The 16,257-nt window shown below is 38.4% G+C and overlaps 1 long non-coding RNA gene across 2 annotated transcripts in view; it reads left to right on the forward strand.

Moving 5' to 3' along the window:
• The window catches only part of LOC103351912 (uncharacterized), a 47,677-nt gene that overhangs the window by 15,838 nt on the left and 15,582 nt on the right, over positions 1-16,257 (forward strand). Inside the window, exons 2-3 of one of the 2 annotated variants that reach the window (XR_016228475.1) lie at positions 1,148-1,245; positions 9,857-9,946. This is a non-coding gene — a long non-coding RNA (uncharacterized LOC103351912). The remainder of the gene's footprint in view (positions 1-1,147; positions 1,246-9,856; positions 9,947-16,257) is intronic. The other variant, XR_011385626.2, reaches the window with a different exon arrangement.

Consider the following 16,257-nt stretch of genomic DNA (forward strand, 5'->3'; position numbering starts at 1 on the left):
GGAGGCCGGTGCTGTGGCTCAGCGGGTTAAGACCCTGGCCTGAAGCGCTGGCATCCCATATGGGCACCGGTTTGAGACCCGGCTGCTCCACTTCCAATCCAGCTCTCTGCTATGGCCTGGGAAAGCAGTAGAAGATGGCCCACGTCCTTGGGCCCCTGAACCCGTGTGGGAGACCTGGAAGAAGCTCCTGGCTCCTGGCTTCAGATCGGCGCAGCTCCGGCCATTGCAGCCATCTGGAGAGTGAACCAGCGGATGGAAGACTCACTCTCTCTCTCTCTCTCTCTCTCTCCTTCTCTCTCTGTGTAACTCTGAATTTCAAGTAAAATAAATAAAATCTTTAAAAAAAATTTATTTGAGAGGCAGAGAGAGGGAGACCAAGAGACGGAAAGAGAAGAACATTCCTGTCTACTGATTCCACTCCCCTAATGCCTGCACTGACTGGACCTGGGCTGAGGCCAGAGCTAGGAGCTAAATCCAGATCTCCCACATGAGTGGCAGGGACCCAGGTGCTTGCACTGTCACCTGCTGTCTCCCAGGGTCTGAATTGGCAAGAACTGTCATCAGGAGCCAGAAGTGGGAATCACACTCAGGCACTCCAGTATAGGATGTTGGTGTCTTACCCAGCTTAAATGCTATGCCAGATGCCAATCACTAATTCGATACTTTTGGATGAATTATATAAACATTCTATTTGCACTGTTATGAATACACTGTTCCATTATATTTATCTTTCAGTTCAAAATTGTCTAATGCTTTTTTCTTACATAGATTGAAGTGTTTTTGTTTGCTTGTTTTTGGTTATAGTAGTGATGCAATGGCCTTCTCTGTTCATTTCAGAAGGTAAATGACATTGAAATGTCCTATTACTGATGAAGTTAACATTGGTTAAGGAGGTTTCTGACAGGTTTCTCCACTGTAGAGTTATTTTTCTCTTTATAATTGATAAGTACTCTATCTTCTGTGAATTTGATTTTTTAAATGGAAAACAAGTATAATAGAGGCACAAATTATTCTTTCTTCAAAAACTTTGTGATTAGTTGGTTTAAATAGCTTACTTTTATCTGATAAGTTATATAACTTTAACATCTTCTTTGAAGATAGTTGACTATCTTATGACTTTTCAAATAGCCTTAATCTTTATGTTCAGAGCACTCATTTAACTTGAAGTTTGCTGCAAAAGAACTTAATAGGAATGCCAAGAAATGTGATATAGAAGAAAAGGCTGAAAAGGCCAAAATTAAAAAGGTAAGCCACTTTTAACATTTTTAATTTTTTTAACTCATGAAAGGACAGATAATTTTATACAGTGTTTTACAATGAAGAAAGATTATTTAGTGGTTTAGCATTCTGGATCTTGTATCTCCTTAAATAAATTATTATCCTACATAGTTAATAATGGTTGTGTTTGTCACTATGTTTAAATGTTTACTGTTACTTCCCTGTGTAACTATGAACCCCAAGACTGATTGTAACTATTCTGTTACCTACATTCAAAGACTGTCCTATGGCTTATAGGTGTAACAAAGCTGAGAAGTATAGAGTCTATATGGTAAGAATATTTAACATTCTTGGCTAATTTTAATGTCTGCAGTTTCTAAAGTTTTATAACTAAGCATTAGATGGCATTAGTGTACATTCTGATTTGTATATTTGCTAAGAGGATTCACAGGAATCAGTTTATAGTTGTATTTATGGCTTTTTTATTACAAATTGCAATAAAAAGATTCAAAGTAGAATCAACAAAGGGAAAAGGCACATGGGTGAAGCCTGCAGGATGTAAGCTCAGACTTCCTAGTGTCCTCTCAAAGTCACACAGGATAAACTTAATTTCTCCAAATAATTATATAGGAATAATTATATATAGGAAACATCATCTACCAGGGAAGTTTTCCTGGGCCTAGGAGCCTGGGATTTTTAGCCATAGTCACATAGATACTTTATGCCCAGCACATACCAAAATTCATGATCCCCAGAAGGAAATAAGGAGTTTGCCATATGCCATATATTACCATTGCTAGTACAGTTAAGACACAGTGAGTATGCCAGTCTTTTCAGTTCTGAGATCCATCCCCAAATTCAAGTTCCTAGATGCCAACTAAGAGCAAGATTTAAAAGTAGGCCTTTCTTAGGATAGTAGTCTCAGGCCCACTGTATTAATTATTTTCTGCACATGTGCATTTATATACCTATTTTTGATGTATTACCTTATTAGATATTCCTATATTTGGTAATAACATATATCCAATCTTAAAATTAAGTCACTTTGGTTATTTTGTCTGTAATCTCAATTAAGAAAACTTTTAAGAGAAGAAAACTTTTAGAAAAGGAGATGAAAGTACTTAGACTGTTAGAGGATAAAGTAAACTTAGCATTGATGTATTAGGATTATGATTTACTAAAAACATGTGTCCAAATATTGCAACGAAACATAAATAGCAGAAAGATTTTTAGCATAGTATATTTGTATACTGAGGAATTTAGAGATCAAAACAGTGATTTTGAGGTATCAAATCTAGGCAAGCATAGCAATATTAAAATATGCAAGAGGGGCAGGTATTGTGGCAAAGCAGGTTAAGCCATGGCTTGTGATGCATGTGTCTCATATTGGAGTGCTAGTTCTGGTCCTGGCTACCCCACTTCTGATCCAGCTTCCTGCTAATGCATCCTGGGAGACAGCAATGAAAACTCAAATGCTTGGGTTCATGTTTCTCATGTCGGAGACCTAAATGGGGGGAATTCCAGGATCATAGCTTCAGCTTGGTCCACCTGGCTGTTGCAGACATTTGGGGAGTGACACAGCAGATGGAAGGTGTGTCTGTCTGTCTCTTTCTCTTTTGCTCTGGCTTTCAAGTAGATGAAAAATAGAAATACACATTTTAAAAGTACAAGTTATGCTACTATATAAATTCCTAATTAATATTATATTAACAAATTGATTGACAAGGAGAAGTGTACCTGCATATAGGTCTAGTATATTATGATTCTATTATTCCTGCTATGTATTTCTTCTTCATAATCTGCTTTTCATTTTCCTCTATTTTCTACTTCCCTGAAGGTTTTTACTCATCCTCCTTTAACTGTTTATTTTCCCTGTCTATTCCAACTCATGGTCTGCAACATCCTTTTTTTCTATTAAAATATTTTAGATAGGACTAAGAACCAAAGGGATCACATAAACAAGAATAGTGTCTGCAAATACTAGCTGATAGAATAAAAAAGGGAGAGAATGATCCAACATGGGAAGTGAGATACACAGCAGACCCATAGAATGGCAAATGTCCTAAACAGCACTCTGGCCTCAGAATCAGCACTTAAGGCATGCGGATCTGGCTGAAATGCCCATGAGAGTATTTCAGGCATGGAAAGCCAAGACACTCTGGGGAAAAAAAAAAAAACCTAAATGAAAGATCTCCATGAGTGAGATCCCAGTGGAAAGAATGGGTCATCAAAGAAGGAGGTACCTTTCTCTGAAGGGAGGAAAGAACTTCCATTTTGACCATGGCCTTGTCTAAATATGATCAGGGTCAGTGAACTCAGGGGGCTTCCATAGCCTTGGCAGCTCATGACAAGAGCCTAGGGTGATTACTGAGGCCATAAACAAGAGTGTCAATTTGTTAAGTCAGCAACAGGAGTCACTGTGCACTTACTCTTCATGTAGGATCTTTGTCCTTAGTGTGCTGTACATTGAGACTTAATGCTATCACTAGTACTCAAACAGTATTTTTCACTTTATGTTTCTGTGTGGGAGCAAGCTGTTGAAATCTTTACTTAATGTATGCTAAACTGATCTTCTGTATATAAAGAGAATCGAAAATGAATCTTGATGTGAATGGAAGGGAAGAGGGAGTGGATAAGGGGAGGGTTGCGGGTTGGAGGGACGTTATGGGGGGGAAGCCATTGTAATCCATAAGCTGTACTTTGGAAATTTATATTCATTAAATAAAAGTTAAAAAAAATATTTTAGAAGGCATTTTGCATTGAAGTTTACAAAGGATTTGATTTTAAAATGTGCAGATCTGTATACCAAAATGTTTTATGTAGGTTAAAAATAGAAACTCTTAAAAATAAAACCATCTGTATACTGGAAAAGAAGATGAGGGGCACAGTTTTTAAATCTTGGAATGGAGGCTGGAAAACACAAAAATCAAAAGCCAAAAAAAGGAATACTATAAATTTCACTATATTAAAAATATTCTATAGATTTAAAAATTTCAGAAGTCAAAACAAAATACCTGGCAAAGAGTATTTGCAGCAACTATGAAACTGACAAAGGATTAACTTCCAGACTCTATAAAGAGCTCAAGAGACTAAACAACCACAAAGCAAACAACCTACTCAAGAAATGGGCAAATGACCTGAACAAACATTTTCAAAAGAGGAAATTCAAATGGCCAATAGACACTTGAAAAAAAATACTCAGTACCACTAGCCATCAGGGAAATGCAAGTCAAAAACACATTGAGGTTTCACCTCACCCCTGTTAGAATGGCCCTCATACAGAAATCAACAAACAACAAATACTGGCAAGGATGTGGGGAGAAGAGTACCTTAATCCACTGTTGGTGGGAATATAAACTGGTACAGCCACCGTGGAAGACAATATTGAGATATCTCAGAAGGCTGAATATAGACCTGCCATATGACCCAGCCATCCACTCCTGCAAATGTATCCAAAGGAAAGGGAATCAGCACATGAAAGAATGATCTGTAACCCCATGTTCATCTCAGCTCAAATTACAATAGCTAAAATATGGAATCAACCCAGATGTCCATCAACTGAAGACTGGATAAAGAAATCGTGGTCTATATACACTGTGGAATACTATATAGCGGTAAAAAACGAAATCCTTTCATGTGCAATAAAATGGATGCAACTAGACGCCATTATATTCAGTGAAATAAGCCAGTCTCAGAAAGACAAAGACCATATCATCTCTCTGATCTGTGGTAACCAATAGAGTTCCTAAAATGTAATCTATAGGAGTGAAACTGACACTTTCAGATGTGATGATTTTGAACAGCTATTGCTTTGACTTTCAAGGAACAATATTTTGGTTGGTTGGTTTTGTTTTTTTCTTCATACTAATTGGTGAACTCTCTACTTAATGTAAGCTTAATTTTATGAGTATAAAAATTAACTGAAAAATTGATATCCGTAAAATTAAGAAAGGGGAAAGGAAGAGTGAGGAGGAAGAAAGGCAGGAGTATGGGTGGGAGGGAGGTAGGGGGCAAAACTCATCATGTTCCCAAATCCGTATATATTAAATGCATGAAGCTGTATTCCTTAAACAACAAAAAAAGAATGTTTGCAGCAATATAACAGCAAATCTATTTGATATAAAAGAGCTTTTAAACCAGTTCATAAGAAAATGACTAACTATTAAAAATTAGGCAGAGCACATCAAGTAGTTCACATTAAAATATTGAACACAAAAAGATTTCAGCTTCACTCAGTTTCTAATAGCATTATTTTTTTAACTTTTATTTAATGAATATAAATTTCCAAAGTACAGCTTATGGATTACAATAGCTTTTTCCCTCCCAAAACATCCCTCCCACCCTCAACCCTCCCCTCTCCCAGGCCCTCTCCCCTTCCATTCACATCAAGATTCATTTTCCGTTATCTTTATATACAGAAGATCAATTTAGCATATATTAATTAAGATTTCAACAGTTTGCACCCACATAGTAACACAAAGTGAAAAATACTGTTTGAGTACTAGTTATAGCATTAATTTACGGTGTACAACACATAAATGACAGAGATCCTACATGAGGAGTAAGTGCACAGTGACTCCTGTTGTTGACTTAACAAATTGACACTCTAGTTTCTGGCTTCAGTAATCACCCTAGGCTCTCGTAATGAGTTGCCAAGGCTATGGAAGCCTTTTGAGTTCTCTGACTCTGATCTTATTTAGACGAGGTCATAGTCAAAGTGGAAGTTCTCTCCTCCCTTCAGAGCAAGGAACCTCCTTCTTTGATGGCCTATTCTTTCCACTGGGATCTTGCAGAGATCTTTCATGTAGATCTTCTTCCTTTTTTGCCACAGTGTCTTGGCTTTTCATGCCTAAAATACTCTCATGGGCTCTTCAGCCAGATCCGAGTGCCATAAGGACTGATTCTGAGGCCAGAGTGTTGTTTAGGACTTCTGCCATTCTATGAGTCTGCTGTGTATCTCACTTCCCATGTTGGATTATTCTCTCCCTTTTTTATTCTACCAGTTAGTATTAGCAGACACTAGTCTTGTTTATGTGATCCCTTTGACTCTTAGTCCTATCATTATGATCAATTGTGCACTGAAGTTGATCACTTAGACTAGTGAGATGGCATTGGTACATGCCACCTTGATGGGATTGTATTGCAATCCCCTGGTGCGTTTCTAACTCTACCATTTGGGGCAAGTCATATTGAGCATGTCCCAAATTGTATATTTCCTCCCCCTCTTATTCCCACTCTTATATTTAACAGGGATCACTTTTCAGTTAAATTTCAATACTTAAGAATAATTTTGTGTTAATTAAAGAGTTCAACCAATAGTACTAAGTAGAACAAAAAAAATACTAAAAGGGATAAAGTATTAAGTTGTTAATCAACAGTGATGACAAGGGATGATCAAGTCACTGTTTCTCAAAGTGTCCATTTTACTTCAACAGGTTTCCTTTTTGGTGCTCAATTAGTTGTCACCGATAAGGGAGAACATATGATATTTGTCCCTTTGGGACTGGCTTATTTCACTCAGCATGATGTTTTCCAGATTCCTCCATTTTGTTGCAAATGACCGGATTTCATTTTTTTCCTGCTATATAGTATTCTGTAGAGTACATGTCCCATAATTTCTTTCTCCATTCTACTGTTGATGGGCATTTAGGTTGATTCCAGGTCTTAGCTATTCTGAATTGAGCTACAATAAACACTGAGGTGAAGGCAACTCTTTTATTTGTCAATTTAATTTCCTTTGGGTAAATTTCAAGGAGTGGGATGACTGGGTTGTATGGTAGGGTTACATTCATATTTCTGAGGAATCTCAAGACTGACTTCCATAGTGGCTTTACCAGTACACATTCCCACCAAGAGTGGATTAGTGCACCTTTTTCCCCACATCCTCGCCAGCATCTGTGGTTGGTAGATTTCTGTATGTGAGCCGTTCTAACCAGGTTGAGTTGAAACATTGTGGTTTTGATTTGCATTTCCTTGATTGTTAGTGATCCTGAACATTTTCTCATGTGTCTGTTGGCCATTTGGATTTCCTCTTTTGAAAAATGTCTGTTGAGGTCCTTGGCCCATCTCTTAAATGGGTTGTTCGTTTTGTTGTGGAGTTTCTTGATCTCTTTGTAGATTCTGGTTATTAATCCTTTATCGGTTGCATAGTTTGCAAATATTTTTTCCCATTCTGTTGGTTGCCTCTTCACTTTCCTGACTGTTTCTTTTGCAGTACAGAAACTTCTCAATTTGATGCAATCCCAATTGTTAATTTTGGCTTTGACTGCCTGGGCCTCTGGGGTGTTTTCCAATAAGTCTTTGCCAGTGCCAATATCTTACAGGGTTTCTCCAATGTTCTCTAATAATTTGATGGTGTTGGGACATAGGTTTAGATCTTTAATCCATGTTGAGTGGATCTTTGTGTAAGGTGTAAGGTAGGGGTCTTGCTTCATGCTTCTGCACATGGAAATCCAGTTTTCCCAGCACCATTTATTGAATGGACTGTCCTTACTCCAGGGATTGGTTTTAGATCCTTGATCAAATATAAGTTGGCTGTAGATGTATGGGTTGATTTCTGGTGTTTCTGTTGTATTCCATTGGTCTATCCATCGGTTTCTGTACCAGTACCATGCTGTTTTATAACAACTGCCCTGTAGTAGTCTTGAAATCTGGTATTGTGATGCCTCCAGCTTTGTTTTTGTTGTACAAGATTGCTTTGCTATTTGAGGTTTCCTGTGTCTCCATATGAATTTCACCATCATTTTTTTCCAGATCTGAAAAGAATGTCTTTGGTATTTTGGTTGGTATCACATTGAATCTATAAATTGCTTTTGGGAGAATGGACATTCTGATGATATTGATGAGCAGGGAAGATTTTTCCATATTTTGGTATCCTCTTCTATTTCTTCCTTTAAGATTTTGTAATTCTCATCGTAGAGATCTTTAACGTCCTTGGTTAAGTTTATTCCAAGTATTTGATTGTTTTGTGGCTATTGTGAATGGGATTGATCATAGCAGTTCTTTCTCAGCCGTGGCATTGCCTGTGTATACAAAGGCTATTGATTTTTGTGCATTGATTTTATATCCTCCTACTTTGCCGAATTCTTCTATGAGTTCCAATAGTCTCTTAGTAGAGTTCTTTGGATTTCCGAAATAAAGATTCATATCATCTGCCAAGAGGGATAGTTTGACTTCTTCCTTCCCAATTTGTATCCCTTTAATTTCTTTTTCTTGCCTAATGGCTCTGGCTAAAACTTCCAGAACTATATTGAATAGCAGTGGTGAGAGTGGGCATCCCTGTCTGGTACCAGATCTCAGTGGAAATGCTTCCAACTTTTCCCCATCCAATAGGATGCTGGCCATGGGTTTTTCATAAATTGCTTTGATTGTATTGAGGAATGTTCCTTCTATGCCGAATTTTCTTAGAGTTTTCATCATGAAAGAGTGTTGAATGTTATCGAATGCTTTCTCTGCATCTATTGAGATAATCATATGGCTTTTCTTCTGCAGTCTGTTAATGTGGTGTATCACATGACTGATTTGAGATAATCATATGGCTTTTCTTCTGCAGTCTGTTAATGTGGTATATCACATGACTGATTTCTGAACACTGAACCATCCCTGCATACCAGGGATAAATCCTACCTGGTCTGGGTGGATGAATTCTCTGATGTGTGGTTGTATTCTATTGGCCAGAATTTTATTGAGGATTTTTGCGTCTATGTTCATCAGGGATATTGGTCTGTGATTTTCTTTCAGTGCTGCATCTTTCTCTCTAATGCATTTTTTCATTTGATCCATTGAATTCTTCATTTCATTATGATTTCTCTTCACTATCACAGTTTCATGTTCTACTAGTTACTTCATTTCATTTTGATTCCTCCTTAATATTTCATTTTCATGCGAGAAAATTTCTATCCTGTCTAGTAAGGATTTCTGTAGATCAAGAATTTGTTTTTGAGAACTTCTTGATGTTCTTATAAATTTTTTGAGATCTGTTTCTTGCATTTCTTCTATCTCATCATCTTCATAATCTTGAATTGGGGTGTCTTGTTCATTTGGGGTCATCATAATGTCTTCCTCGTTCTTGTTTCCTCAGTTTCTGTGTTTGTTGCTTGGCATTTTGTAGAATATCTTTGGTTTCTTCGCTGTAGTGGTTTTTCTCATTATACAATGACTCTAGATTAAGTTGCTTTTGATGGATCCTTAGAGGCTTGTGATGGGTGTGGCCAGAGAGCTCTGTTTGGTTCTTCAGGGTTAAGGGTATGCCAAAGGTGACACACCCAGCCTAGGCGTGGTAAATCTTTGCTCTCGCTCTTTCGCTTTTTTTTTTTTTATTCGGAAGGGAAGTAATTCCGCACAACTGAATGGAATTGAAGGTGGTCAGTGTCTGAAATCTGGCCCCTGTGGGTATAATATTCATCTGCCCTGTCCCATGGACCACAAAAAGGATCTATGAAAACCTCAATGTAAGCTGAAATTCCTCTGCAGTCTCCCACCAGGTTGCCAAGGTTACTGAGTTTGTGTACTGTCCTGAGAGTACTCACGTTTGGGGTACTTCGTGAGTTCTCTCACAGACCGTCAGTTTTTCACAGTCTCAGTTTATTAGCTCCACACATTCACTAGGTCCTAACCTCCTGTTATTTCTCCTCACCAGAGTCAGGTTTTTCTGCTTGGCTGATGGTGGACACAGCTTTTACATATGTTCAAAATGGCACCTGCTCTTTGTCTTGCTTGCCTTCGTAAGGTGAGTGGAGAGAGAAAGTCGTGTTTGTACTGGTTCCTTTTTTTAAAAAACTTTTATTTAGTAAATATAATTTACCAAAGTACAGTTTATGGATTACAATGGCTTTTTCCCCCCATAACTTCCCTCCCACCCACATCCCAACCATCTCCCGCTCCCTCTCCCATTCATTCACATCAAGGTTCATTTTCAATTATCTTTATATACAGAAGACCGATTTAGTATATATTAAGTAAAGATTTCATCAGTTTGCACCCACACAGAAACACAAAGTGTAAAATACTGTTTCAGTACTAGTTATAGCATTAATTCACATTGAACAACACATTAAGGACAGATCCCACATGAGGAGTAAGTACACAGTGACTTCTGTTATTGACTTAACAATTTGACACTGTTGTTTATGGCGTCAGTAATCACCCTAGGCTCTAGTCATGAATTTCCAAGGCTATGGAAGCCTCTTGAGTTCGCTGACTTTGATCTTATTTAGACAAGGTCATAGTCAAAGTGGAAGTTCTCTCCTCCCTTCAGAGAAATGTACCTCCTTCTTTGATGACCTGTTCTTTACACTGGGATCTCACTCGCAGAGACCTTTCATTTAGGTTTGGGTTTGTGTGTTGTTGTTGTTGTTGTTGTTGTTGTTGTTGTTTTTGCCAAAGTGTCTTGGCTTTCCATGCCTAAAATACTCTCATGGGCTCTTCAGCCAGATCCGAGTGCCTTAATGGGTGATTCTGAGGCCAGAGTGCTGTTTAGGACATCTGCCATTCTACGAGTCTGCTGTGTATCCCACTTCCCATGTTAGATCGTTCTCTCCCTTTTTTATTCTATCAGTTAGTATTAGCAGACACTAGTCTTGTTTCTGTGATCCCTTTGACTCTTAGACCTATCAGTGTGATCAATTGTGAATTGAAATTGGTCACTTGGAATAGTGAGATGGCATTGGTACATGCCACCTTGATGGGATTGTGTTGGAATCCCCTGGCACATTTCTAACTGCACCATTTGGGGCAAGTCCAATTGAGCATGTCCCAAATTGTTCATCTCTTCCCTCTCTTATTCCAGTCCCTTTTATTTATTTGTTTGTTTGTTTTTTCTCTCTTCTAGTTAGCCTGGTGAAGTTTCCCCAACGGGGCTTCAAGTCTTGTTCCCTCTAGGCTCTTCCTGCCATTTCCCCGCCAATGTCTCAGGCTACTGAGTTTTCGCCTCACCTCCCTTTCCAGCACTGGCGCATAGACTCCACAACTGGGGTCCCGATCCATGGGCGCCCTTGCCCTTCACGTAGGTCCACCGTGTCCCACTAGTTCTGGAGCAGTTTCCTCTGCCTTTTTTCTAACTTTTCCCTGAAACTACAGTATCTCCTCTTTTATTAAACTGTCTTTTCCCGGGCTATCAGTGCACGCCCTCACTATTCCACCATCTTGGAGGACTCCTAATTGCCTTACTTTTAAAATGTAAATTATAATAAAATAGCACTTATTAGATTTAGAAAGGTTGAAAAGTTTGATCATGTGCTTTGTTATGAATGACATAGAGAAAGGCACCTAAATTGTGTTGGTGAGAATGAAAACCAATATAACTTTAGAGGGCAATTTGGCAGTATCAAAATTCTAAATTCATGTACTCTTTGAATTATACTTTGGTCTGAGAAGTTAATGAGAGATGAGGGAATAAAAATAATCAGTGTGATGGTATTAGGAGATGGGGCTGTTGGAAGTTGAATAAGTCATGAGGACAGAGACTTTATGCATGAGATTAGTGAATGAGGCCCCAGAGAGTTGCCTTGCCTCTTCTACCATGTGATGACACAGAAGGGACAATCTGTGAACCAGAAAATGGGTTCTCCATAGACAGTGACTACCAGCACGTTCATCTTAGACTCTCCAGCCTGCAGGTCTATGAGAAATAATTTTGTGTTGTTTTAAGCCACCGCTTTATGGTATTTTATTATAGTGGCCCAAACGTACTAAATCACTTTTTCACTCAGCAAATTATCTTCCTTTCTATGTTAGAAAGTTGAGGCATCAAAAGTGCCTCAGCTTTCTAGTGATCCTTCTATAAGACCTGCCCCCCAACACACTTCCTCAACTAAACTATATCCTTTACCCTCTTGTTTCAAAAGTTCCTTTGCATTTCCTCTACCTGTGCTCTTGACCTCATCACATGCTCTTATCTCTGAGTATTTGTTTCATGAGTGATCCCCTTTAATTTTTATATCTTCTGTCTTCCCTTAATCTTAACTGACCCCTCCCTTCCTCTATAAATATGCTTTCAGATTTATTCAATCATAACTTGTTCTTTGACCTTGATATCCTTCTAATTTTCATACACTTTCTCCTTTTTCTGAAAACTCCTTTAGAGAAGAGTCTACACTGATTATTTTTTGCTTCTTATCTTCTCATTAACTTCTTAGGGCAAACCCACATCACTGCCTCACTTCTTGAAACTGCACTTGACAAAGTCACAGTGACTTTCAAAGGTCACTCTGCCAAGCACTTTGTCATGGTCTGAATTATCCAAAGGCTAATTTTCAGCCCTTCTTCTGCTATATATTATATCATTGATTTTACTCTCCTTAAAACTATATACTTGGCTTCTGTTACATTGCATACTTGGGTTCCCCTACCCTGACTGCCTCTTATTATCCTTCACAGGTGTTCCTTTCTCAGTTTGTTTCGTAAAAATTTTTTATTAGTTTCTTACAGCTTTTTTCTCATTTACTTGCAAGCATTTCATAAATACAACATTATGAGCATAGTAATTCTTCCCACTGTACCTGCTCTCCCACCCACTCTCCTACAACTTTTCCTGTTCCCTGTCCTGTTTTTCACTAAGATCTATTTTCATTTAACTTTATATACAGAGGATTAACTCAATTCTAGGTAAAGCATGCAATGCTTTGTATGAGAAAGAAAAAGGAAAAACAACAACAAAACTGTTCCTCAACAGTTCAGACAAGGGCTGTTCAGAGTTATTGTATCTCAAAGCTGATTTCATTTTTTCCCTTCCTTCCTCCTACTTCTTTCCTTTTAGAAACTTGATTATCTTTAAAGAAGAACCCAAGAATTATACATCTTTTGTGAGCTCTTAGATGTATCTATAACTTATGAGCCATAAGAATATCCTCCACTTAATACACTAAAAGGAGGTGATTCTTGAGAACAAGATTTAATATTAAGTATCATGATACAACTATTTGGGGGACAGAGTTCCTGCATAGGAAGTTAGTTCACAGTGATTTTTATTGTTGATTTAACAATTAACACTCTTATGAATGGCATCAGTGATCACCTGAAGCTCTTGACATGCCCTGAAGCCTTTTGGATCCACTAACTCAACGAGGATGTAAGCAAAGTGGAAGTTCTCTCCTCCCTTCAAAGAAAAGTACATCTTTCCTTGGTAGCTGCTTATTTCCACTGGGTCCTTTATTACCCACAGAGGTCCTTTATGTAGAATATAGTGCCACAGTGCTTTGGCTTTCCATGCCTGAAATGCTCCCCTGGGCATTTCAGCCAGACTAGAATGCCTTAAGGACTGATTCTGAGGTCAGAGTGCTACATAAGGTGGTTGTGATTCTATGAGTCTGCTGTATGGACTGCTTCCCATGTTGGAGCATTCACTCCTTTTCAATTCTGTCTATTATTATTACCAGACACTTAGTCCTATTTATATGATCACTTTAACACATGATCCTATATATCTGATCACTTTACCCCTTTTCCTATCCATATGATCTCTGTAACACTTAAGCTGCTATTTTTACCAGCCAGCTTAAGGGAATTTTGGGGTCCCATGGCAAGTTTTTAAACTGTAGCCTTAGAAATATGTCGATATGGGGGCCGGCGCTGTGGCTCACTTGGTTAATGCTCCAGCGCCGGCATCCCATATGGGTGCTGTTTCTATTCCCGGTTGCTCTTCTTCCAGTCCAGCTCTCTGCTGTGGCCCGGGAGGGCAGTGGAGGATGGCCCAGGTGCTTGGGCCCCTGCACCTGCATGGAAGACCAGGAAGAATTACCTAGCTCCTGGCTTCAGATCAGCACAGCGCCGGCCATGGAGGCCATTTGGGGAGTGAACCAACAGAAGGAAGACCTTTCTTTCTGTCTCTCTCTCTCTCTCTCTCTCTCTCTCACTGTCTATAACTCTAACTGTCAAATAAATAAAAAAATATGTCCATATGAATGTATGCAGAACTATACTGCTTTTTACAGTTACAAACTGCATACATTTCACAATTACAACTTTAGGACCTTGATAATTCTTCCCACCATACCCATCTTCCCACCCTTCTTCTTCTTATCTTTCTTATTCTCACTCTTATTTTTTACTAAGATCTATTTTCAATTAACTTTATGCACATATGGTTAACTCTATGTTAAGAGTTTAGGGATTAGTATGAAATAAAAGAAGATAAGGAAAATATAATAAAAGAAAAACAAAAATTAAAAAAAAACCTGTTTTTCAACAGTCAAGAGAAGGGCTGTTCAAAGTATTGCTTCTCAAAGTGTCAGTTTCATTTGTACAGGTTGCCTTTTATGTGCTCTATTAGTTATCACAGGTCAGGGAGAATGTATAGAATTTGTCTCTTTGGGACTGGCTTATTTCAGTAAGTATGATGTTTTCCAGTTTTATCCATTTTGTTGCAGATGACTGAATTTCCTTTTTTTTTAACTGCTGTTGTATCGTATTCTGTGATGTACATATTCCATAATTTATTTATCTAGTCTTCCGTTGACAAGTATTTGGGTTCATTCCATCTTTGCTGTCATGAATTGAGCTGCAATAAACATGGAGGTACAGGTAGCTCTTTCATATGCTGATATCATTTCCCTTCAGTACATTCCCAGGATTGAGATGGCTGGGTCATATGGTAGAACTGTATTCGGATTTCTGAGGTATATTCATACAGTCTTACATAGTGGCTTGACGAGTTTATATTCCTACCAACAGTGGATTAGGGTACCTTTTCCCCCACATCCTCACCAGCATTTGTTGTTTGTTGATTTCTGTATGAAAACCATTCTAATGGGAGTGAGGTAAGACCTCATTATAGCTTTGATTTGCATTTCCCTGACAGCTAGCGATCCCAAACGTTTTTTCATGTGTCTGTTGCCCATTTGGATTTTCTCTTTTGAAAAATGTTTAAGTCCTTTACCCATTTCTTAACTGGTTTGTTTGTTTTGTTGTTGTTGAGTTTCTTGATCTCTTCATATATTCTGGTTATTAATCCTTTATAGGTTGTATAATTTGCAAATATTTTCTCTCATTCTTTAGATTGCCTCTTCACTTTGCTGATTGTTTCTTTTGTACTTCAGAAGCTTCTCAATTTGATGTAATCCCATTTGTCATTGTTGGCTTTGATTGCCTGTGCCTCTGGGTTTTTTTCCAAGAACTCTTTGTCTACGCCGATGTTTTGTAGGGTTTCCCCAATGATCTCTAATAATTTGATGGTATTGGGTCATAGGTTTAGGTCTTTAATCCATTTTGAGTGGATTTTAGTGAAAGGTGTAAGATAGGAGTCTTGCTTCAGGCTTCTTCATGTAGTGGTACAGTTTTCCAAGCACCATTTGTTGAAGAGACTGTTATTGCTCCAGGGAATGATTTTAGCTCCTTTGTCAAAGATAAGTTGGTTTTAGGTGCTTGGATTGATTTCTGGAGTTTCTATTCTGTTCCATTTGCCTATCCATCTGTTTTTGTACCAGAACCAGGCTGTTTTGATCATACCTAAACTGCATTATGTCATCTTTTTTAAGATTTATTTATTTGGTAGAGTTACAGAGAGACAGAGGCAGAGAGAGAGAGAGAGAGATCTTCCATATGGTGGTTCACTCCCCAAATGGCCACAACATCTGGAGCTGAGTCGATCTGAAGCTAAGAGCCAGGAGCTTCTTCCAGGTCTCCCACGTGGGTGCAGAGACCCAAGGACTTGGGCCATCTTCTGCTTCTTTCCCAGGCCATAGCAGAGAGCTGAATCGGAAGTGGAGCATCCGGGTCTTGAACAAGTGCCCATATAGGATACCAGCACTGGAGGTGGCGGCTTTACCTGCTACGTGACAGCACTGGCCCCTGTAGTATGTCTTGAAACATACATGGTGTTTTGATGCCTCCAGCTTTGTTTTTTTTCGTATATGATTGCTTTAGCTGTTTGGGGTCTCCTGTATTTCCATATGAATTTCAGCATCATTTTTTCTATATTTGAGAAGAATGTCTTTGGTATTTTGATTGGTATTGCATTGAATCTGTAAATTGCTTTTAGTAGCATGGACATTTTAATGATATTGTTTCTTCGAATTCATGAACCTGGAAGATTTTTCCATTTTT

The sequence above is a fragment of the Oryctolagus cuniculus genome, chromosome X (assembly GCF_051225735.1).
Source record: "Oryctolagus cuniculus isolate XC-2025 breed Fujian yellow rabbit chromosome X, ASM5122573v1, whole genome shotgun sequence".
Lineage (NCBI taxonomy): Eukaryota > Metazoa > Chordata > Mammalia > Lagomorpha > Leporidae > Oryctolagus > Oryctolagus cuniculus.